At 36.1% G+C, this 26,919-nt stretch overlaps 1 protein-coding gene and 1 long non-coding RNA gene across 2 annotated transcripts in view; one reads left to right on the forward strand and one right to left on the reverse strand.

Annotated features, from left to right (window-relative positions):
- Window positions 1-26,919, forward strand: part of LOC135073385 (uncharacterized) — a 421,709-nt gene that overhangs the window by 32,298 nt on the left and 362,492 nt on the right. The gene's annotated exons all lie outside the window — the stretch shown is intronic.
- Window positions 1,279-2,454, reverse strand: LOC135073376 (uncharacterized). The gene is made up of 2 exons (XR_010257616.1): window positions 2,361-2,454; window positions 1,279-1,472 (listed from the first exon to the last, which is right to left on the reverse strand). It is a non-coding gene; the product is annotated as an uncharacterized LOC135073376 (long non-coding RNA).

The following is a 26,919-nucleotide window of genomic DNA, read 5'->3' on the forward strand; positions in this document are numbered from 1 at the left end:
TCTCGTCACTGGGAAGATCGAGGATAACGAGACGGTCACATCGGACCTCTCGCTTTGAATATTCCAGAACATGAGAGACAGAGCTGGCAATATCGCGAGAGAAAGGGAAGAGTATAAGATAAGGAGCAGGGCATTCCAGCTGACTAGTTTAATTCAGATAAGAAGCGAGTTAAGAAATCAAAGTGGTCGAAAAGAAAAATTGAAGAACTCAGAAATAAAGCTGTTTACAACAAGTACTCTGCCTTCAAGATTTATGCCGGTTCCTAGCCCACGAACATGCAGTCCACTGCTCATCAACAGTGAGGGTTCTTTCCATTCTTGGAAGTAGAATGGGTTACAGTTCTATGATTTGGAGTTTATCGGAACCATTAAGTTGTATTTTTGTGGTGGTTGAACAAACCTGATAGAAACCTTGGATAAAGGCCTAATTGGGCATCAAAGGATGAGTTTCTTCGGTGGTAACATTTTGGGCATATGAGCTATGGTGCCTAGATTAAGATGGCATGTGTGTGATCGACATTATTGTCATTATTGAAGCAGCTGATTCTAAAATATTGAACGAAAAGATAATTGTGGTAGCGTCTGTATGACCATTGGCGTGGCGCTATTGATTGTGGAGCACGCTGAGCTTCTAGATGATATGGATGTGCTGTGTAATGATGACATAGATGTACTGTGTGATGATGATATAGATGTACTGTGTGATGATATAGATGTACCGTGTGACGATGATATAGATGTATTGTGTGATGATTTCTCGTTTCAGCGGAACCAAAGGTGGTCAGCGTGTGGTGCGAATGGTGATGGAGATGGCAAAGTGGATCTAGCCAGGTGCTCAGCTGGATCCCAATACGAGGCGTCAAGTGTGCCATGAGCAGACCTTCGAGGGCGAAGGAATTGCAGGAAGGCCGAACTGTTAATTGTGAAAAATATAAAACGTTAAAATAGCGGTATCGTTATAGCCAATGAGATGCTGTCATAGTGACATTGACAATACGTCAATGTCACACGAGAAACAAACGTCAGAATAGAGGGACGCGCGGAGACGACTCCGCGCGCTTTTGTGCTAAGTGATGAATTGTATCTAAAATAAGGCAATATAATGTGAAAGATGAGTATCCAGTGTTTTATTTATGAGAATAGATCGACCGGCCTTTAATAGTATGTATTTACAAAAAAAAAAAAAAAGTATTTAAGTATGTTTATATCCGTTGTCTAGTACCCATAGTACAAGCTTTGCTTAGTTTGGGGCTAGCGGCGCAGTGTTAAATGTCCAAGGATATTTATTTATTTATTTCTTAAGTAATGAACTTTGATAAGAATACAGTAGGTACATTCAATAAATCTTCATCTAATACATTGGCATCCCAACAAGTTACAGTAGCCGCCGCTGAAACCGTTCCTCCTGCAGGTGGCCATACACTGGTTGAAATTTCAGGGCACTGGTATTATGTCTGCCATTGCATAGGACCCTGTTGGTAGAGAACAAAACAATTAAAATACTGTTATTAAAGCCCTACTGAATTTAAATATACCTATTTGGCACTAATGGTGGCAAATAATATCGTGGAAAAGCAAAAGCGGCCATTGTGCGCGTAAGTTAAGTCACTAGCGTGTTTTTAACTTTTTACCTACAACTGTTTAATTTTTCAACCGACTTCAAAAAAAGGAGGAGGTTCTCAATTCGACCCGTATGTTTTTTTTTTCTATGTTTGTTACGCGATAACTCCGCCAATTATGAACCGATTTGAACAAATCTTTTGTCGGCGTATAGGTAATACCTCAAGGGTGGTCCCATTTAAATTTAATAATAGAAAAAACAACCCCCAAGGGTGGAAAATTGGGGATGAACTTTTTTATACGCAATATCTCCGCCGATTATAAATCAATTTGAACGATTATTTTTTTGTTGAATAGGTATTATCAAAAGGGTGGTTTCATGCGAATTTGAAGAAAACATTTCACCCCCAAGGGTGGAAAATTGGGGATGAACTTTTTTATACGCAATATTTTTAATTTTTAGTTTTTTTTTGTGTTCACGCATTTGAAGTCGGTTTTATTTTTTTTTAAAGTTATTATTATTTTATAAATAAACGAATAAAATACTTATTTAAACATGAAAAAAAAAGTTTAAAAATAAGTGAATTTATACATAAAACCGGTGTAAATTAATTGGAGCAACTTTAAATAATTAGGTAGATAACTCCTATTATTTCATTATTAATTTTTAATCACGTCTCTTTTACCCACGTTAAAAGATATAAAAGTTCACTATAAATGGAGATTCAGTGATATAAGTAGGAGGACCACTTAATCTCCACAAGAGAAAGAAGTATAATAAAATTTTAAAAAATCCTTACTGCTTTCAGGCTGCATCTCTGACAAAGCAACTGCAACCAATAACAAAACAAACGCAAAACTCCTCATTCTTACAATATTAGGTAATCAGAATATGACTGTGGACAGATACTCAAGCGGTATTTATAGTGTGATTTTATCTTTAGTTGTTGATAACTCTCTGTTGACGCATTCTACGTTTCCAGGGAATACTTAACAGTTTATTAGCCTTACTTACTCCTTCAATCGCACGAGATTGCGGGGACTACTGGGACGTAATTCGGCTGAAACGAACGACCGAACTCGTGCAATGCTGACTGTGGGCTGCAACAATAATGTCCTTATCGTAATCTATCGTCATAGCCCTCTAAATAATGGCTTATTATTTTTGCAGTAGGTACATCACAAATATTGAGTAAAATTATTTGACCAGAAATCCTTAAGTTGGCTAATGATTCCTATTTGCTGAGATGCGTCTGCCCAAATTGATTCATCGAACAAGGCGAAGAGAACTCCTGATTCCATATTGAACAATACATGGCTGTTTTACCTTATTTTGTTATGATAATATGCCTCTTATTTTTATCTAGTGTGGTAACTTGCAGTTCTTAGAACAAATGCCATGACACGTGCTCTGATAATGGATTGTATGACCAAATGTTCACAAATTAAGACAATCTGCTTAATTTGATTTTATTTTAAAATGAAAGAAGACGTTGCAATGTCCATACAAAATTACCCCACGTTGGACAGCTGAGATAAACATCTCAAGGTGGGGCTTTTATGCAAGTCTTCTTTACGTTTATTTTTGCTTTTGATATTTTCGGGCCCATGTATGATGTGTATGTTCTGAAACACAGTAAGGACGATAAAATATGATAATAATATGTGCGTTTTATTGTTCATAAAATCTATGTAAACTAACTGCTGGTAGTGAGGATAGAAGACTATAAAATACGGATAGCACAGCACAGGCAGACATTACTGACTAACATTATGAAGGTGCTATTTATACTCCTACTATTCGTTGCTGCTGCAGTGAGTAATAAACATCACCAAGCTCATCATCAACATCAACATCAACATCATCATATAGGTAAATGTTTTTAAGACCTTGTCCCTTGCGACAATAATGTTTTAGTGTTCCCCAAGGGCTGCGAACTGTAGTAGAGACAGTAAAAATTTTACAGTGCGTTTATTTCTAATACCTAAATAATACCTAAAATATTACAATGGAATTAAAAAATGCATACATGTGATTTTTAACCTATAGCGTGGTCATACTGACTTAGATGGACGTCCAATTTGATCCTTACTTTCTTCCTTTAATTAGCACGTGATTGCTTGTCTGTAGGTATTACACACACACACTCTCTCTTTTTCATTCGACGAGTAGGGCTGAACCATTTATATTAAAGTTATTTGAATTTTCGCAGAAAAGTCAGCGGGCTATGTGGCGTTGGAGGCGGAGTGTAACAACTTGAGTTGCCTGACGTCCTGCGTCTTCTCCGAACGGGGTAAAGGAGAATGCTCCGGCAGTATGTGCGTCTGTGAGAAGGAGAGTGACAAATGAAGTGGTCTCGTACACTTAGGCAGTGATTTAAGGCTGATGCAAACGTCATGTAATACCAATGATTGATGAAACAGAGAAGAGTGATACCAACACCTGATACATCGGTAATGATCGGTCATAATCATTTAATGGTAAATTATACGTCAGCCATGTAAACGCATAACGTTAGCATCAGCTAAAATTGCTGCCGTACGGTATTTATGAGCAAAAAAATAAATAACATTAAAAAGTATAATCAAGTAAAATAATGTTCGTGCATTTTTATTATACCTATCTCTTACATTTTCAGAGTAAATAGTAGTAGCAAAAAGGTAATTTCTTAAAAAGAGCTAAGTAGGTAAATTTTTTAAACATTGAAATTATGTATAAAAATAAATTGGAAGAAAGGAGTGATTATCTGGCACAAAAGAGTAATTAAAGCAAAGGAAATTGAAAACCCTTAACTATATTATATTAAAAATACCTGTAAAATAGTAGATTTGGTGTCATTGAAAATCACATGAACTTTATGTTATGCCCGCATCTAAAAATAATGATGCCCATTAACATACTAACCCCTGCACAGTATGTTATGAGACTGTATAATCGGACATTCTCATTTATTTGATGAACCGTATAGAGCTCAGTTATACAAACATGATAGTAAAACTCCCGTTTGAAAATTCCAAGTAGTTTTCGCGGTATAAAAATTCAAAGTTACCTATTTTTTTACTTCAAAATTATGCAAAAATATTCTCACTCGTTAACTAATAACATTTAATTCAGAATTGTTATAATACTTCATAGAGCTCTTAAAACTACATGTAATAAGCGTATTAAGTGCTTCGTAAACGCATTCAGTTAATTAGGAAAAAAGATTTTAGTGATTTTTGTTTTTATTTTTTTTGACAATTATACCTTAATATATGCAAACATTTTTAATTGCAAGATATAGTCTGATATTTAATCTAATTGTATAAAAAAAACAGCTTTAAATTCCGTGATATATTTGAGGAAAATCAAATTGAAAATATACGCCATATAGAATTGTAAATTTCCCGTCACTTTTTAATAGCAATATTTCTTTTGGATGTTTAAATATCATCAGCTCGATTGTACGAAATTATTGTATTGACATCCGATTTACACAGGTTTCAAATCGATGAGAAAATTATTAAAGGTAGGCTAAATTCGACTTCCTAGATTTGTTTACATACTTTTTTAGTTAGTTACTTACATGCAACTTAAGTTAATATAAGAGTGTTAAAAAAGAAAAAAGACTCGACTTGAGAACCTCCTCCTTTTTTTGAAGTCGGTTAAAAACAATGTGAATGTGACTTTTTAGAACCTTCAACACTATGCACATAAGAGGCGGGATTTGAAACTTTTTAGACATGAATTATTCCTTCTAAAATTGTCGACTCTAGACGCGTAAAAATTTTATTAAGACGTTTTATGTTTTTTCTCAAATATATCACGGAGTTTAAAGCTGATTTTATTAATACAATTAGATTAAATATCAGACTATATCTTGCAATTAAAAATGTTTGCATATATTAAGGTATAATTGAGAAAAAAAAATAAAAACAAAAATCACTAAAATCATTTTTCCTAATTAACTGAATGCGTTTACGAAGCACTTAATATGCTTATTACGTGTAGTTTTAAGAGCTCTATGAAGTATTATAACAATTCTGAATCAAATGTTATGAGTTAACGAGTGAGAATATTTTTGCATAATTTTGAAGTAAAAAAATAGGTAACTTTGAATTTTTATACCGTGAAAACTACTTGGAATTTTCAAACGGGAGTTTTACTATCATGTTTGTATAACTGAGCTCTATACGTTTCATCAAATCAATGAGAATGTCCGTTTATACAGTCCCATAACACACTGTGCCCTGTAGAGTTCGCCATGAACATTGGAATAAGGTAATATTAATTCAAGTTTAAAAAAAATTAACTACATCAAATATTTTTTAACTCGTGCAACCCAAAATGCCTGCGATAACTAAAGTTTCGAATTTTTCCATTTCTCCATTCCTCTCACGCAAAACAAGATTTCAGTATGAGCGACAATTATATGAAATACCTACCAGACACTAGGCAAATAAAAAAGTAGGCTAGGCTTTTTACTTGAACGGACTAAAATTTTTGGATCATATTATTTACACACTTGTGTTGACTAGAAATTCTATAACACGTTTTATTGTTCATAAACGTAAAGTAGGTTACATAGGTTGTACCTATGATGGTGGCTATAGCGGACCAAAATACTATAAAATATGGATAGATTTCCACAGCCCGTCATTATTGACTGGCAATATGAAGGGGCTATTGATGCTCACACTATTCGTTGCTGCCACAGTGAGCAATCATCATGACCATTTAGGTAAGTATTAAAAACAACAACAACATGATATTTTAGGGCAAGGATTTTTTTGTATATTTGTAACAAAGGACTAAAGTACAAGGAGTTTTCAACAATGAAAATGCAATTATTTTCTTTGTTTCATTTTTGATCCGCTTCTATAAGAATTTAAGGCTCATCTTTTTATGCCACACGATTTGCATGTGCCTAACTAGAAAGGTAGTGCCTTACCCGAATTCGTAGTGATTGAGGGACGCGATTCAGTCGAATCAGTCGTTGCGGCCAGTAAAATTTGCAAGGCGCCTTATTCGCTAAGAGGTGTACTACAATGAGCTTCAATTACCTATTATTGTCTGTATCTTTTTAAACATTTACAGGTGTTTGTTTTATATATTTTTGCAGAAAAATTAGCGGGTTACATGCCATTGGAGGAGAAATGCGAAGAGCTTGGTTGCTTTGTAGTTTGTCATTTCAACGGGTACGGAGGGGGCACATGTTTTCCCGAAGGTGTATGCAAGTGTGATGATCCGTTGAAATAAGAAATAAACTTATGTCAGTCACCATGGAATGGATATAATGCTGATGCAAACTTCATATTATAATTAAATACTGAATATAATCAACAACATATACACAAGTTTTACACACTATACTGTCTCATGTTCTTCTTCTTCTCGTGTTGATAACAAACCTATACAGTGTCAGCCCAAAACTCCGCTACAAGAGTTGCGTTGTCAGTAACATTTGTCTCATATTCTATTTGTAAGAAGTCTGCTTAAGCTTCAGAGGATGCTCCATAAAGTTGAAATAAATGTCGTGCAATTAAATGTAAACTAAAACTTGTGCAAACTAACACCAGTGCATTTTTATTTTACTATGACATTCGTACAAACATAGACAAGAACAAAGTTTTTCAATTTTAACAATAACCCAAAATAATAGCCACAAAATAATCATCTTTGCACTAGTTTAGTACGATTTTATTATTTTTGTACCTACCTATCCAAAATACAAAATTTTTGAAAGCAAATGTATAATGTTAAAATGTAATGCCTTTTTGGTGGCACTTTGGACTTTTTGCTTCTTGTATGAAATGACATAGGTAGATATGACGTTTTTATTGAAACTTTATGTTAAGCCCGCATCTAAAATTATGTCGCAGTCCTACACTATTATTATGTTGATTACAAAAGTGCGATGAAAAGAAGCAACAAAGTAACAATAGTTTAATCATTTGCTTAGCATAATTTTATTAAGGCCTTTTTCGCAGTGACACTTGAACAGAGGTTTAACTAAAAAAATACTTGGCTCTACTTTTTAAACGACTGAAATTGTCTGGTTCATAAATTATTAAGTTTTTCATACATTTGTAATGCTGACATATGGCAGGTTTTATAGTTCATAAACTTAAGTACTATAATATGATGGTGGTCGTAACCGACAAAAATAATATAAATTACGGATAGACTCCACAACAGTCATTAGGTACTGATTGGCAATATGAAGAGGTTACTCATATTCATACTGTTCTTTGCTGCCACTATGGGCAATCACCATCATCACCATGTAGGTAAGTTTAATGACCAATGAGTAATTTAAAACTATTGTTATCATGGTTTATGTGAGTGAATTTTGTGATTGGTGGCCTGAATGTTGTGGCGCGTGCCATTGGTTCGCCATCCCTGGCTTATGTAGGTATTCACTTATAATTCGTAATGAAGAACCAACATGTCAATTACAACAATGCGATTCAGAAATAAGTAAATTATGTAGGATCTGTTTACATAGCGCCACCTATTTGTACAAACCTAGGTAAGACTTGTACTAGTTACCGGAAAACGGAAGTTTTAGGCATGGATTAAGTAAAGTTTTATTATTTTGAATTTTAACGATTTAGCAAAAAATATTTTCTGCAGTAATTTGCTTTAATTATCCGTATATACGTTTGTAAAAATACAGGTATTTGTTCAATTTTTTTTTCAGAAAAATCAGCGGGCATCATGGCGTTGGATGAGAATTGTGACGACATTAAGTGCTTTATATCGTGTAATTATGATCTACGGGATGGGGGCAGATGTAACGATGATGGTGTCTGCGTGTGTATTTTTGGTGTATAGTGTGGAAATAAACTTAAACCTTTTCATACATTTTTTAAACGCGCTCGCACTCAGCCCACTGGTTCTTGAATAGTAAAACACTGATGAATTTATCAAATTCGTTTATTTCTCGTCAATTAAGTAATTATTACAGTTTTTTAATTTCTAGATCTATGGCATACATGCCCACAATAGTACATTATAACTCTAGGTAACAAAGTTTTTTAATGTAGGTACAATATTATGTTTAGTTTAGTTCATTAAGGAAGGAGACCAAGCTGATTTATTAATTGGAAAATCTTTTCAAATTGCCATGCGTTCTACCATTAAATATTTATACACATTTTACGTCAATCGAATGCCATAATTATATTACATCGTAAAACTATACGTGTAGTTTTTATTGAAATCGCATAAACTTTATGTTAAGCCCGCATACACCCAGGGTTACATTTAACCTATTTATTGATACATCACATGCATCTCGGAGAGACCAAAGCAAAGCAAAGGGACCAAGTAATCACTACTATTTTTAACAAACAACGAAAACGAAATAGGTTTTCTTGAAGTAAGTAGTTAACTTAAAGATGTTGGTATAATCACACTTACTGTTAAATGAATATTGCTATAAATATAGCCTTTGATCTGGCAAAAATCTGGTATAGCAAAATTTTTTAAAAGGTTTAAAAATAGCGTCTGAGTTTGCCGAAGAATCAATATTTATTTGCCTATCAATATTTAACCCTACAGGGCGTCTGTTGACGAACTTAAATTGTGTTTCCTGTGAACTCGTTGTTTGCTTTGCAGATAGGCTCGAAATAGAAGATGCCAAATGTTTGGAAAAATTGATGTCCTGCTGAGCACAGTTGGTGGTTGTCGCTAAGGGCAGAACGTTCAGTGCTCCTTAGAGCTCTTTCAAATAAGACGGACGTTTTTCGTCCTTTTGCAGGACCGCACACTGAAAATTGTATGAAAACTGCTTTGGAATAAAAATGACAATTAATAACAGAGTGTACGTCCGTTTCATAACGAATAATTTAAAAGCGCCTTTAGCTGGGTTATACCTACGGCTACGTCAAAATATGGGATGACGATTGTGTTGCGATTGTGAACTATGCTGGGAAAAAGCTACCATCAGGTTGACATAAATGTGTCGTTACTGGTATTTCTTTGACAGATTTTTGGGTTAAAATAAAAGATAAACGAGATAGTTCTCGTAACACTTTATGCTTCGTGTTCAAAAGTTTCATGTCGACTGAAAGTTTCTGAATGTACTGCGGAAGTAAAGGAATGAATTGTCTGACTCTATTCTTAGAGCTGGTAGGTACCTAGGTACTACTTAAGAATTTCAAACAGCGTTAGTTTCTCTTACTGAATCTCTTACGCAATCTCTTCGCTGTAGTCATCGCGTTAAGTTCAAAAAATATTTGCACACGTCAGTCAACATGGACTTCATTTTGTGAAACCAGGTAAAATCGGATTTTCAGGCATATTTCCGGAAATATTGTCAATATTAACTAACCCCCTCATCTTCCTGGCAAACAGTACCCTGAGCACGAATGACTCTCATGATGGTACAGTAATCGTATATTCGTATAACAGTAGCGGCAATGTTTTGTTTTTTATACAAAACGAGTACCGTACCACTTACCACAGCAAGATCGACATTTGTTCGTGCTTAGGGCACAAACTATTGTTCTTAAATCGGGAACCACGTGTAGCGATCACCACGTGTACAGATCAAGGTTAAATCAATATAGGACTTAATCGATACCTACAAAATTTGTTAATCGACTTCAACAAAAGGAGGTTCTCAATTCGGTTGGTAAGTTTTTAGGAATGTAAAGTTTGAGTAACTTGGGGTTAAAGGTTTCCAATAAGTTTTCATCTTAATTCACAGCATTCCTCGAAGGTCCTCAGTGTTAATTAAAATTTATTGTTCTGGAAATGCTTACAGAGTATGTGTATTGTTTAAGAGTCCCGGCAGACAACAGACTTTTTGTCGGCTAATAGTTTGGTCGGCTTCTAATTTGTATGAGAAATCGGTCGATATGTCACCGGAAAATAACAAGAACCGCAAATTTATAAATTTTCTAGGAAATTGATAAACTTCCGAAGGATCCTAAACGAGAGATATTATTGTATTATTTTACGCCCACATTTTCTGTAAGTTTCAAATGCATTAAGCCCATCAAAGACATTCGGAAGTGCAGTAAGAGTTAAAATGCTGTTGTGGCAGGCAGTCAGGGGTTCCGAACAGTTTTAGTGAATATTAAAACGAATGAAGTGCATTCTCTTGTACCACATTAAAGACTTCGCAGATAAAAAGCCGGGGCTCATTGAAAATGAAGGAGTAATTTCGGAGTAATTGATAGAGGTTTTACAGATGACGTCAGGTATAAAGTACGGCACAATATTTTCGTCGAGTTAAAGTAAAACTAGAAGTAGTAGTTGCTTTTAAAGCGATCTATTCAAATAGCCCGTCTGTTGAAAAATGAAGACTCTTTAGGAAATTCAAATTACTCACTGGAAAGCTTCAATAAAATCTAAACTTATTTATTTGTGAAATACAAGCTTTGAAAGAGGAGTAAGTATGCTAATGCAGTGATTAAATAGGTAAAATGTTCTATATGAGTGAGCGTAATATTGTGTGAGAGTGTAATATTAGTGTGAGCACGGCATTGCGTCCATACAATTTTACAATTGAATCCAGAGTGTGTCAGGGACTTAAGTTAAAAATTGCTTCTCTTCCAGCACAAAAGGAATTGAGCTCCTTCATTACACCCGCCGCCTCGTGCAAAATAAAACCGTCCCAACAAAAAGTCCCTCGCATTGCCGTCATCTAGAATCTATGGTCGTCAATTCATTGTCTCGCCCCGATTGGCGGAGCACAGGATCCACAGTCCATTAATCAAGCACGTAGTGTCTGGCCGAAGATTTGGTTTCGGTATCACCTGCACAGCCTGATTGTGTACCTAATTACATACATCTGTCGCCTTACCTTATACCTTATACTTGTTTAGGTTTCGTCACTTTGCAACGTTTTAGTTTATTGGACCATCATTAGGCAAAAGGACATTTAACAATAAATCTATGCCTACAACAAGTACTGGAATATTTGACATCAATTACTTGGCTGAATCTTAACATTACAGTTTTCTTCAAGTTTAAATTGTTTGAAGCATTTATTATATTTTTAGTACCATTTGTGTGTGTGCGGTGGCGGAAAAACTCAATCACCTTCGTTTATTTATTGCAGGAAATTAATATCATTCACAACTCACACTCTCCTCTAAATCTGGAGAAGTGTTCGATATTTTGAAACACCTATATGAGGTAGGTAGTGAAATGGAAACCGAAACCGGAATCATATGCCAATACGCGACCGACTCTACAAGCAAGCTGACCGCCGCGACTAATTGACACATCACTGATAGCCTAATAACGGAGCGGCTGAAGATCAAATTCTACACACTATTATCGGGCAGTAATGAATTTGCAATCGATTCGCATGTAATATAAAGCAATAAGGGCTACTCGATGTCGTTTGCATGTAATCGCACGTTTTCAATGTGCGGGAAACGATAACGACGATTGTGGGAAAATCTTGATGCTTGAGCTCCGAGAGAAGTCAAAGTTCTAGGGTCAGTAAGTTTAAGGGATTCCTTAAATTACAAGGTAAGTATCAACAACGAATAGAGCATAATAGAACGTCTCTAAGCATACCTGTGGCTTTTATGTTAATTTGGAAAAAAAGAACTACAACAGTAAACACGGTTTACATAACTTAAGCATTAAAATTAATTAAATGATTTCCATCTTTTATACACAAATATTACGGAATTCGGTGAGCTTGTCAAATTATTTCAGGCATGTATTGAATACAATTCGTGTAGTCGAATAAATTCTCCACAATTTCAATGAACTTCCATTCAAATGGTATTGGTTTGTTAAGCCGATATTGGTTTACATATTTAGGAATACTATGATTATGGTTCTTGTTCGTTAAATTATTACTTCAGTGTTTTGCTTTTTTATTAGACATTCAGCCTCCGGGCCCTATCTTTTACTATTTTATTTCTAACAGAACCTATGAGTTACAAATACGTTTTTAATATTTCTACTTAAGTATTTATTGAAAATGTCTTTTATTTACCAGACCTAATAAAAATAATACCTCATCAAATGGAATATGTATCAATATATTATATTTATACTCGTCTTTGATAAACAAAATTAGGTACTCGAAATTTATAATGATGGAACTTTGTATTTTGGTTCTTTATTTTTGTTCTACTTGAGCTAAATATCTCAGCATTTCGTAAAAGCTACACAATTGCCATTAACTGCCTTGAAATCTATCGGGAAATAGCTGGACATCCGATAGCGAAGGGCAAGGTTCGTTTTTACAGCGATATAAAACGTGAATAAAAACGATATCGCTTCGTCGATAACGCCTATTGCCGGGAAATATTGCGCCAGTATCGGGGACTTTCACCTGAGAAGGAAGCACTGACAAAATGAACGTTTATTTTGCTTTACGAGAAGCTATGTGATCATCACTCACTGGATCATAAAGAATTTGACAACGGTCTGTAAGAGATTACCGAAATTAACAATGATGGAAAATTCTATGATTTAAACTCGCTCGTAATTAACCACGACATAATCCTGACAATTTGTTGTGTAAATTCAAAGGAAATACTGTTAATACTGAATGGAATTTCCTTATCTGCACTAATTATATTTTAGCTCTGATAAAGAGACTTTTCTACCTACGATAAATTATTAACGCCCGTATTCACAAACATTACTATGAGGTCGCACAGTGCGCGTGGACGCACAGGGTGACACGCGAAGAAATCACAGAGCTCTATTCAACGTTGTGCGTTCGATTTGCTAGTTCACTAAAGCAAGCATCGTTTGTGTCACAAAAATATTCCATTAATTTGATCTTATTACTACTTTATTTCTGTTACTAGTCTTTTTGCTAGAACCTTTTTTGTTTTATGTGTGAATAGTGTCGATGGGCGGTAAACTTCGAACTCCGTCTATTTACTTCTGATTAATTTCGTTGCGGGTCCTAAAACTGTTTTGCTTTCCCCCGGGTCTACCCCACCTTGATTGGTTAGGTTTTATTGGCGGCCAAACTGATACTAGAACACGACAGAAGTTTTCGTGCTAAAGTTAGTGCGTACAGCTTTGCTGTTAAGTCAGAGTGAGATTGAATATAAGTACCTACGATAGGTTATCGAGCAAATGATGAAAATGTTAAATATTAATCGTTATAATTTTAGGTTGTTGAAGTTTAAAGCAGTTGCTTTGACCTTTAGTTGAGTACAGAACTACGAAAATGGGAATCTTCCGATTTTTGTTTCTTGTTTCTAACAGAATAATGTCTCAATTTAAATATACATGCATTTTACTTGATTCAAATCTTTTAAAAGTCAATTGGGAAGACGACAACATAAATAAATGGCCCTTGAATGAGCCGGTAATTGCCGATTTTGTTTTACGTATACTTATTCGTCTTTTCAGTGCAGCGCAGGTGGCGTGATCGATTGCCTTTTGTCACGGCGCGTGCCTCGGTATTCCATTAAATGTTATTCAGAAGGCACGATTTTGACACGACTTTTTTGTATTTCAGAAATGAACACTGTTACATTTTTTATGTGCATCTATCTCGTCAAAAAAATGACACTGGAAAGTGAGGTTTATATGATTTCAATTTTAAGCGTTGTTAGCGTTACATGCAATCCACAACAAGAAGTGTAGTTGCTGATTAAAACCAGGCATTGCTGTAAAAGATAACAGTATGGTAGATACTTTTAAAAACATATTGACAGGGAAGATATCAGTGATAAGCTTACAGTTTTTAAATTTTCTGGCGTTAAGATTCGTCTTTAGATCTAAATTTTAAAAATAACTTGAGCAAATCGAAGAAATTGAAAAGCAGCAGCAGGAAGGTCGATTTCCACCTTAGGAATTTTGATTTTTTAAGTTATCAAAAAAGCTTACAGTTTGCACTTAGTTTTTTTATTCGTTTCGACTAATTAGTCGGAAGGTGTGTCGCCTGCTCCGCCGCCGTCGCAGCAGCGTTCATTGCGTCGGCATTCAATGGATTCTTTACATACAAACGGGTGGCAATAAATGCTAGACTTGGTGCTGTTTCACAAATTTAATGACGTCTTGTGTATCAAGAAAGAAATGTCGTGATGATTTGTAAATAATAATTACCTTTTATTCTGTGATCGAGGAATATTTAAGATAGAGTTCACATTAGCCTGCTACATAGGGTATTCATGTTCTAATATAAATCCAAGCCCAATTTCCTTATTATATAATAACGCTTGATACTTGATTCAGTCTCAAGCGTAGATGGATTCAAGTTTTGGTTCAGGTTTAATATTAAGGTTACTTACATGGTTGAATCTTCTGGATGATAGAGTTTTGAGCGTTATTATTTGGGCTTTAAAACCATAGGTACTTTCTGCATGTTTTGCACTTCTAAGTCGCTTATTTGTCTCCTGCACATGATTCGAAGGTCGTTTCACCCAATGTCAAAGTTGCAACATTGTTCCCCACACCATAGAAAGTTATTCTATTTTTAAAACACCCCTGCTATTTGTCAAACGTCTCGCAAATTGTGAGTAAGCTTAGGCTCTGTAGGGCGCACATTTCACGCAGGCTGCTCGGGAAGGAAGTCGTGATGGTCCTCACAACTTGTTCACAAGTTTCCCCTCTCCCCCCTAATAGACATCGTTTGGTAAATCACCGATGTTTGCTTTAATTACGCATCCCAATTCCTTTTGTGGAGTTTGACCTCGTATTTTTGGTATGACTTAGAACTGTACGAGCACAGGGATCTTTAAGGGAGTAAATTGTCTTATTTAGTTACGTTTAAGAATATAAAGAGTTGAAGACTTCATGATAAGACGCTTCTTTTTATGTCTTAACCATTTAGGTAGGTACCACATCAATCTTGGTCACACATAAAAACTTGAAGAGTTAAAATAGTTATTAAGATCGTGTTTTGGTTTATCTGAAGATGTCGGCTAGAAAGCTTGTTTCAATTTAGCATAAACAAGTACATTAATATATCTTCATATGACTCCAAAAAGGCTTTCATATCAAGATAATAGAAGACAGCTATAGAAATAGGTTGTTTGCAACTCGTAGACTCATTAACTCTTCGTAGGAAATGAAACTGCTCTTGTACTTTTATTGTTCTGAAAATAATTTGGAGTTGGCCGTGTGTCGCCTGCTCTGAACGACGTTTTCTTACTTTTCGGCCTTTACACTCGGCAATATTAACTTTCTCCAAGTAATTATGTAAGGCAGTAAAGCAATAAAGCTAGTTGCAGCAGGCTCGGTGCTACTGTAAAAAACTTCGAAGCTAGAAAAAGTATTTTGGAAGTCACGTGTCCAAATGTTTTCCATTTTGTCATCGCACATTAGATTGTGTAATTTTTCTTATAAATAATAAGAAAAATGAAACTCCTATTGCTACGACGTAATAACGTGCTACGGTGCTATAGCGAATCTTATGGTGTTGTCTTTCTTACTTCGACCACATTCCAATTAATTAAAGTAGGAAATAAAATGCGCAAAATAAAAAAAAATCTTTTTTACTTACCTAAAAAAAATTGAACAAAATATGAACTACATTTACGGTAAATATAATAAATAAAGAGTTTCAAAAATCGTAGTGCGTTTTTCAAGTTGTCTGTAAAAGCTTATTCACATAGATCCTACTTTATTTCGGTGTAGTGTGGCTGTAATAAAAGCGTTTGTACGCTCATATCAGAGTCGGGTAAAGTAAGGTTTTATTAGACAATAGCAGATCTTGATCCTGTTTCCTTTCATTATTATTGGCCGTATGTAGGTTATTTTACTTTATTTTAGTTTGTGAACAGTGCAGGCTGCTGCATCTTTAAATTAATCGTGTATGAACGTAATATGAGATAGAGTGTGTTAAATCTATAAATGAGATTAAAACGTCTCATATTTTCACTTTGCCATCAAATTGAGCTTTATATCAATAGGGACATTAAAAATATCGTGTCAACGTTAGTGATCCCAATTTTGTTTCAAAGGAGCTGTTAACGTTGAGTTTAGGCAGGCCTGGCTCACTCCGCGCGGTACATCCGATAATTACCTACAGCGAAGCGCCCCGCCGGCGGGTATTATATCAGTCGAGTGTCACGCGCGCGCTCGTCAGGACGCTGGCGTGCGTTGTAGTATGATTATAATTCTATGATCGAAGTATTATTTAAAAATGGACATAAAGAGAAAGAAATATAGTGCGGCGTTCGGGTGTTTAAATTCGAAAAGTAATCTACCGGATTCATCTTTTTTTTTCGCTTCCCAAAGATGCTGAAAGGTATGTTGGTCATGTAGGTAATCAATAATTCTTAGGATAGTATAGGAACCTAACCTACTATGACTACTGCTCAGAATGCGTTCGTTCGTTTCAGCCAAATGACGTCCACTGCTGGACAAAGGCCTCTCCCAAGGTTTTCTTCCATAATGAATGCATACTTACCTACATACGTACCTCATTACAAATAAGTAGATTAATTATTTTTTCACTAGACAGCAACCCTAACAGCGTAAGAAGAGTTCAGAGGCACGCGATAGAAAGAGACAAAACTTGTAGGTGAATAAAATTGTAGGTACGTAGTGCTGTGCGAGCTGAATTCCACTGTATCGCATCGTAGCAAGACTCGCATTTATTTAAATCGTCTTGCGGAGTAATCCTTCTGTACCTGTACTATTACTTATTCTGTGGTTTAGGTCTTTTGTGTAAGCTTCATATCTAAAGTACAAATACAAATACAGAAAGAATGCCATCAGGTTACCCGAGTATTTTCTTATTTTTTATATTTTCTGCCCTATGGCAATCTGTTCGAAAACAATAAGCCACTTGTATTTTCATTAAGCTCATTTGTTTTATACCGAAAAACAAAAATACTTGCATGATTTGTTTGTTCTCACTTTTAATTTATTAGAACAAACTCCTCAACATCTCTACCCAACTAAACTGCATTATCCTTGCACCCTCTTATCTCACCCGGGTCAAAGCCGGTTTTTCCCCGTTAATTCGATCCGGATCCTTCCCGCAGCGAGTCCGGATAATTGACGCCGTAACAACCCCTCTTGAGAGGTCTGAGGAGGCCGCTCACTTACCGGACTCCTCTGGTTTGAGAAAAACATCCTTTGTAATGACCGACTTTGTTTGCCAAAGTACCTACATTAGCCTAAAAAAATACGTGGTTTACGCCGTATCAGATTGTTAAGAAAACTGACTGTTATAATTCTAGACTAGAATTTTAAACCAAAAGTTTATTTATTATAAAAAAGATTGATACAAATCATTAACGAAAATACTACTCATAGAATATAGATTCTTGCTGCTCTACATAAGGAAGTAACTAAGTATATCAATATCATATTTTTTGTCTGTAGCGTAGATTAGTAGTAAACTAATGCCCGTTTTCACCATCAATCCCTAATTTTTAAGTGACCCCTATGGTAACACATAACAGGAATTTTGTTTTTATAGAGATCACTTTAAATTTGGGATTGATGGTGAAAACGGGCATAAGTCAATTATTTTTAGAATTATATTTTTGGTTCTAGACTAACAAAGACATTAAGTCTTCGTCTCTTCATAACATTATGTAATGTGGTAAAATGAGGGTAAATACGAAAGATAAAAGTTTGATAGCATTTGTAAAGCACAAGAAGTGGAAGCAGCAAAAGTAGAAAGAGTGATACGTAAGCGTCAACCGTGTAAAACAAAAAGGATGTTTTGTCGCGAATGCTCATTTGCCCCGGCCTCCCATCTCTGGTAGGGTGACCAGGGTGGAATAAAAGCGATTATCCCTTCTTTTAATCCAGTAAGATACACTTAGTTGGGTGAAAACCCACTAAGTGTATCTTACTTGGCGTGTGTCTCACCTGATGAAAAGTGATGTTCATCAATTTGTCTGATCAAACCGAAGTCTATCTGTGTCTGCATTATACTTTAAAATGTACAGTCATCATAAGTGGCGGCACTGAAACCAAAGAGAAAACTTTTATTATCAAGTAATTTAGACTCTAATGCAGGATGACCACCATCATCATCTTACTAAATGCAATCAAGGCCTGAGGTTCGCGTAACTCTCCTCTAGTCGTCTCTCACAAGAAGAGTTGCTGTTCTTCTGTGCCGGAACCAGACAGCTACGCATGGCACAACTTTGTCGTAGTTAGGTAAAACACAAATTTGAAAATGATTTTAAAATAAAAAAAATATTTTCAAGTCTATCTAGAACCTAGATGCTTGGCCAGCCTACACGGCACTCAAGTCGAGGCCTGCGCCACGTGATCAATTGGCACTGACACCCGCCCTTTTGTCGAGGAAACAATAAGCGTAGATGTCTTCACATAGATTCCGGGTGATTCTGCGCTGGATGATAATGAGTATAATTGGAAGGACCTACGTTCCCAGTAATTAGCTCTGGCACCATGTGTTTGCTTTTGGGACGCTCCGGATTTTTAGACCTAAGTACCTATAAGTATTTCGATGAACTGGAAGCAAAAAAAATATGCGTAGGTGTCTTCACATAGATTCCGGCGATTCTGCGCGGGATGATAATGGGTATAATTGGAAGGACCTACGTACCCAGTAATTAGCTCTGGCACCATGTGTTTGCTTTTGGGACGCTCCGGATTTTTAGACCTAAGTACCTATAAGTATTTCGATGAACTGGAAGCAAAAAAAATAAGCGTAGGTGTCATCACATAGATTCCGGCGATTCTGCGCGGGATGATAATGGGTATAATTGGAAGGGTTCCTAGTAGCTGGATTTTTTATGAATTGTGAGCATATTTTTGTTTGGTAGTAACTACAATAAAATCTTGATTAATAATAAATTTTGGTCTACGTTTCTACGTAACGTTTTCAAACAAAATAAAATAGATCGGTGTCGATAAAAATATTTTTCTCATTATACGCCTTAGACTTTATTATTGTGTTTTGCACCAATAGAATTTCCTTATAATGATTTGAAAAAGGCAATTATATTGTAATTTCCACCGGGACTATTACAGGCGAATGCTCGTAATTCTCGGCGCTCTGCAGGGAAATGATGAAGAACAGAGAGTTACCCTGCCCACGGGGACTGTAAAGCACTTATTAATTTCTCTGAATGGACATAATTCCATAGAATCCAGGTAAAATCGTGCAATTGTGTTTTAAATTGCTTTGGTCACGACGTTATATTAATATTCGCGAAAATAAGTTTCTCGACAATTACGACAAATTCGCCTTAAGTGCTTATTCATGAAATTAAAATAGTCCTGCCTGAGGTCGAATTGTGTAAAGCAATCGTAATCATTTTTGACAGTTTATAACGTACGATAAAGTCAGCGTTTGACAGAATAATCGTATGTTATAAACTGTCAAATGATTACGATTGCTTTACACAATTCCACCTCTGTTTCAGTTCTTTAGTACTGTTTCAGTGAGTTTAATTTATAGTATAGCATTTGGCAGTAATGACAAAGATAAATGATTGTTTATTACAGCTTCAACAGCATTTTTACGGTGTAAAAAAGCTGCTTTTATAAGTAATGATGTTTACAGGTTAAAATTTCTTCAAGGTAGTATTGTTTTGAAACCAAACAACATCGCCATACTTCGTCAGAAAGAGCGATCTTTTCCAATCGAGGGCTGCCTCGTCGAGCCCGACCCTCGAGTATAGATGAGAGTTGCAAATGACAGCGCGGCGCCCGTCAAAGCGATTGACCACGCGTCCGTTGCGCTGAGCACCTCTTACACAAGATGAATTGGTACGGAAGACAGCACGGTACTCTAGCATCTTTACAGCTGTAATAGAGGCTATTTTACAATAATTTAAAGTTAGTGTACATAGCCTAGAATGATGATTTTACTTACCTATTATGTGACAAAGCATCTCGAAAGAATATTGTGTTTGTCTGCTAATGGGGTGTGAATAAAAGATAACGCACAATTTCATTAACCTCTGGCGGTTACAAGAATACATAATACATAAGAATTGTACATTACAATAACCTTATTTTACAATAAATAGAGAAATGGGTCTATCATCTTGTGAAGCCTATTTTGTGCGTCCTATATTCGAGCCGTCTTTCGTAGAAAGCTACTTCATTAATACTGTGTAATGTACTGTAATACTGTCCAACAATGTGTTTCTATAGCTATCGTAACATTTATACGGAACGCACAACACTAACAAAGTTAGTCTTTAAAATATTACGGGCACAGAAGTTGTTTGAACGCATTAAACCAATCGTATCGTGAGGGATGACCACAGGATTATTTACCTTAACCTAAGCAGCTATGTGTGGAGTGCCTAATAAATTCCAATGCGAAATTTGTTGACCCTCCTAAAACAAGTGGGTATACTGTTGTTGGGCAAGTGTTTCTGAATGGATACCATGTTCATATTACACGCTCCGCGATCATTTGATACGTCCGACCTTTCCTCTTGAACTTTGTAAAGGCCCCTTTTACAAGTTATGTTTTGAATGTGGAACTATTTCGTAATTGGCTACAATTCTGCTCTGTTGGCTCATCTAGTATTGGGGGAATTGTATCAGTTATTTCATTACCAGTAAGTGTATTGTGGGAAGGCAAACCGCACTGTTTTTGTATACCTTTGAATAGTTTTGCTTCGTGATAGAATTAATTGGTCTGAAAATAGCCTGTTATGTTATCAGATAAGTAGACAAATATTATGGCTTTGCACGAGATGATTGTCTCAAAACAACTTTAAAATTGTTACCAAAGACGATTTTATAGCTTGAGTATCCCATAAATTCTTGGTTGCTTCAACATTTCTATCAAAGCCATTTAGTCGCCGACCACTATATAAAGCTGCGGTAAATTCTTTTGATATATGATGATGATAACAATGCAATCACCTTACCTATTTTAAATCTGGGGTTAATTTGTCGTGATTAATAAGGATGAAGATGTGAGTCTGACTCTTTCGATGGAGTCGTACCTATACGAATGAGAGCTCTTCGTTGACCAGACATTTAGCATGGTAAACGATTTCGACGCGTTCTAACTTGTAGAAATAGCTACTAATATAATAAACTGCTACTCACACGCAGCACACTTCACAGTCCTCGCAATATCCTTAGATTCCCGCGTTATGGGCAATTCGTCACGCCATAGATGTGGTTTCGGAAAGGTCACGGGTGGCTCAATTTATTTTATTTTACGAGCGCATCCGCGTAAGTGCCCCCGTGACCCGACTCCGCGCGAATCAAACCTACGACTGGCTGCCAGTTATTTACAGGTGCTATGACATACCGTTTTAGTTTATGGGTGAGACAGTTTTGATACAGTATCATTTTGATCCAGGGAATATTTAAAATGAAATATTAAAAGATTAGGTACTATAACATAGTGGATATTGCAGTAACAAACCTACTAACTATAGATATTTTTAACGTCTACTGATCATAAAACTTTTTATAATAAGTGAGTTTGAAAATTCTACACATTCTAGTGTCACTTTGTAGTTATTTGGTGGCTGTAGTTCAAATAACTGGAATCAGTAATAGATTAGTAATCTTTAATCTAAAATCACGAATGAGGCATAAGTAAACAATTTCGTAACAATGTTTCTTATGAAATTCAGTTCATTTGCGTATAAAAGCAAGTGAGTCAGGTCAAAAGCGCCCTAAACTTGATCAACGTACGTGATAGAACATAACAGCAAGTAACGGCGGTACTATTGCTCGTATAACGTATGACATAAAGTGTACGCGGAGTCGCAGCTCAAATGGGAACGTCTCATTCCAGACAACAGTCCGATCTGTCTTTGTCCGTGAGTAGCGGCCAGAGGTCAACTTAGATCGCCCATGGGACATTCTGCGATAAGCAACGACGCTCCTATCGCATTTTATAGGGCATTCGATATTACGGGACACTACGAGAATGGTTTTTGCGCCATCAGCCAGCGAGCTTGCGCGTGGCTCCTCTATTGAATTCCTCAGGGACAGTTTATTGTGTGGCCTAAATCTTCTGCACGATTTCGACCTTTATGTTTTGTGACATAAGACTTTAAAGGTGCTCGCAGATGAGCTGGGCACGTCGTTTGGGGAAATGGAGAAAGTTGCCGTCTTATGTAATGGCGTAATTTTTTTCGGTGACGTGTGGGTGTTAGGGGTTAGTACAGACATTCACGAATCACCTCATCCCTTTGATAATGCAAATTAAGGAATGTGGGTTTTTTCATTGTGCAAAAGAGGAAAATTACTCAGATGATTCAAGGACCCTTTACGGGTACGTTTTGTAATTTTAGCATCTGCTTTAAAAACATACAGTAAGATTTCTTTCAGGAATTGCCTCTGAAATGTAATTGCTTTTGTAAAAATAATAAGGTAACTCTTTTCCACGGTAGGTAAAGAGAAGTGAGAACTTCAAGGAATTTTTATAAGTAGGTAACAAGATCAAAACATTACGACATAAATAATAAATTTCAGGCACCTACCTATGTTACTTAAGACTCGTCACAATTACAATTTCTTACTTTGCAACGCTTCGTATGACCGCTTTATAGACACATTGACTAGAAAATATATCTTCGTCTAAAATTGGAACTCCATCAGAAAACTGAAAAAGCGCAACTCAGACAATTATTAACCCCGTAACGTCGCGGTGTTCAAATTAACCGCCATAAACGATATCGCGTTCACTAAGTACCGAGGGGGGACTCGAACCCGCTTCCGTATAGCTTTCACAAATTATTAATCATATGAAACGCAACACGCACGCGGGTTAATTCTTCGCAACATGGCCGAAGGCAAGCCTGAAGAGAACAGACTAATCATTTTCAGGAACATTTAATTTCCCATAACACAGCCCTCAACTTAGCATTCGTCATTGAAAAACGTAAAATGACAAAGTAAGCATCTAAACTGCTATCAGAGTTACATTTTTCTAGCTAGATTGTTAGACAATATTCTTTTCAATAACTATTTATTTTAATTATCATCACTTTAGTCAGTTATGTTTGCAAAGAACGGTGTTTTTTTCTCGAGAGAGCGAGATTGAGTAAGCGAATATCATAAGTTAAATTGTCATTTGTCCATATAGCCAGCGATCAACGATGTGATTGAATTTGTATTCGATTAATAAATAAGGCTGTTACTTTTTAGTCATGGCCGTCAGTTTCATCCTGTGACGTCAGCCCCCTTCCACTCAGTGCCCTCATTACAAATTCAGAGGCTGTTTAGTCATTATCACGTAACACCTGTTGTCGCGCACATCGAGCATTTTAACGGCACTCCTAAAACAACATCGCCAAGGCGAAGGGCTAATGCGTGGTGACGTCATCCCTGGCCTTGATGTTGAGATATCGGTAAACATGACAACAGCCCTCAAGAGATGGACTCGATTTCCTTTCTAAGTAAGTAAGTAGACAACACAGTCAGTGCCTGAGGCAAGGAAGCGGTACGGAAGAGATGAAAGAGATCTGATGTCTCGCTGACGCTTAACCGTCCCAAAAACACCATCCAGTACCGCTCATATACCTCCGGCACTGATTCAATTAAGCACTAGACCTATGTAGATAAAATATCACATACTAAACTAATTAAAACCAACATGTTTCATGTAAATGGAACGATACATCAACAATGTATAAACGCCGAAACAACCGCATTCTGAAATTTCATCACCAGATAATTTTACGCCGCACATGAACCTTTATAGATACGACGTGTCTACAGAGCTCTCGAAAAAGGAAACGCTGTTAAACTTTATTAAAGCACATCGTCAAAATGTACGGCGGAGATACTTAGCCCATCCCCAGTGTTTGTGTTACATTATTTTTTCCTCATCCGAAGCGCGCGACGCTCACGAGTGGCAATTTCAAATGAGAATGGTTGATTTTTTCATACAAAGGGCTTGTACACTTTCATAATGCGATTCTCAGCGGTACAAAAACGACTCGAATGGCGAATTAAGCCCCGACGTAGAGCTGCAGACTGCTCGCCGAGGTGGGAATCTATTTTTATTGGAATTTAAACTTTATGCTTTTGCGCTAATAAAAATAATTTTATAGGCACTAAAGGGTTATCGCACACTGTAATTCAGAGCTGCTGGGTAAGCCTCGTTGGGTTTTCTCTTTTTTTTACAGCGTCTGCGATTATTAGCGCTTTTTAATATCTTGGCTGTCGATAAAGCTTTGAAAATGTATTCATGAAACATTGTTTACGTTCTTTCTCTCTTTCGAAAAATGTATTTTCATATAGAATTGATGCTAATTAAGCTGTCTTTTTTGATAATTGGTACTGATTTCATCGAGATTGCGTTTCACTATCAAAGTCATCTAATCCGATATACCTACTATATTTTAAAGTTTACCTACTAACATAATGTTTAATTTTTTAACACTTTCATCATACTCTATCCATCTATTCTTCAAAAACTCAACCCCTGCCAGGTACAGTTTATTAAATAGGCTCTCCCTTTTAAGTACTTATATGAATTCAATTTTATTAAAGTCCTAAATAATGACCCCAGAAAAATGTCTCCAAATCTTTTGACATTTGATTCGCCTCTTATTCGCTTATGATCAATAGGATGTCAACACTTGTGCATTAAACGTGAGGAAAACATTTTGAACAAATTGCTTCGGTGCCGTTTTCAGAAATCCTTATTTCATTCAAGATTCCATTTCAGCGAGTGCCGAGGTACGGACGGTAGAAAAAACCCGATGAAGCGCGAGAGGGGTTCCGTATCAATCAAATACTTAGCTTTCATTATTTCTAGATCCGCATGCCAATTCAATAGATTTATTTCTACCCTTACCGTATTTACATAAGGATTAAACTCCACCGGTAAATGAAGAATTTGGCTTTCTATGGAAGTAAACTTTAACTCTACTATAGTGGACTATGTTACCAGCTAAATCTTTTTAAGTCACAATTTAGCTAAACTTTATGGGTCTGAGCACAATTGGCAAAAAAATATTACCACTTTACAAATCCTAATAAGGATTTGCAATGGTATTTCTAAACAGACGGTAGGTATATTTTCAAGAGATGATTTCATATATTTTCGATAGACTTCAAGAATAATACAAGTACCTAGTTGAAGATTGTGCTCTTTGCCGCTCTTTTGGGACACGCATGTCTAACACTTGACCGCGACCGGTTGGTGATGATAATGATTCATAGATTATCTAGTACAGAAAGCAAATTATTATTAATTTTGAAAACATCACAGAACCCAAAAAATATTGAAAAATAAAACCGTCTGTCGGGAAGTGCGAACGGCTTCGACGGGTCTCATTACGGCGGGTTATCTTGTTAGTGCGTCTACAAATAACTAGGCTAGTGCTAACAAGCCGACATTTTTCACACAAATGGCATTGCAATGGCGATCTAGGCTGGCCGCGATTATAATTTTTGCTATTTGTTTCAGAATGGGGTACTTACAGACTGAATTGAGGAGAACAAGAATACCTACTGGGTAGACTTTGCCAGCCGATTTTTGAAAAAGCATAAAAGTTACAGTGCTGGCAACGATAAAGTACTTATACTTAAAAAAAAAAACGGTTATGCTGTCAATAAACAAAACCTTTTTATTTTCATCGCTTTATGCATTAAGATTGGGTAATCAAGAGTCTTGATGCAAGTACTTAATTTACTATTAATATGCTTTCAAAAGTACCTTTGAACAAAATTGCAAACGTTGTAGCATTTATCATAAGAGCTCTTACGAATCCATTGAAGACATTAAGTGAGTGGACAAAAAACGGTTTCAAAAAGTAAAAAGCAATATTGCCAGACGGGGTTGAAATATCAGTACTCAAGTTAATTTCGTGCAAATTGATTGGGTGGCAAATGGATTCGCTGGATTCGCCGCCAAGATAAAGTGGCTTGCTAATTGAGATAGGCAGAGACTCTTCGGCGAGTATACGCGATCTATTAGCTGACCACTCTGTGTCCAATGCATGATTTGGAAAAAATTGCTGAAAAAATATGTACCGCTTCTATGACTGTTCCTCAAAACCTACTCGTATTTATAATATGGTTGTCATTATCACTGTTGTGATCATTAGAGATAAATATACTTCTTTTTCAAACATCATATCACACAATTTATTCATATCTAGTAAACTAAGCAGAAGTACTAAGGCGATTAGATAATAGACGTGCTGGATTCCTAAATCCATCCTCCATAATAAGTCTATGACTACACAAGCTCATTTCACTGATATTAGTCCACGAGCACGACAAGATTATACTTAGTCACGATGACTCATCCAATCTGTGTACCTTTTTTAAATCGGGGTAAGTAATTAACTAGATTAGGAAATTAATTAATTTAACTTTGGCAGTCCCGAGAATGCGGGAATGGATTTGGTGACTTATGCCCGTTTTCACCATCAATCCCTAATTTTAAGTGATCCCTATGGTAACACATAACAGGAATTTTGTTTTCATAGGGATCACTTAAAAATTTGGGATTGATGGTGAAAACGGGCATTAAAGGCTCTATAAACTCG

The sequence above is a fragment of the Ostrinia nubilalis genome, chromosome 7, assembly GCF_963855985.1.
Source record: "Ostrinia nubilalis chromosome 7, ilOstNubi1.1, whole genome shotgun sequence".
Classification (NCBI taxonomy): domain Eukaryota; kingdom Metazoa; phylum Arthropoda; class Insecta; order Lepidoptera; family Crambidae; genus Ostrinia; species Ostrinia nubilalis.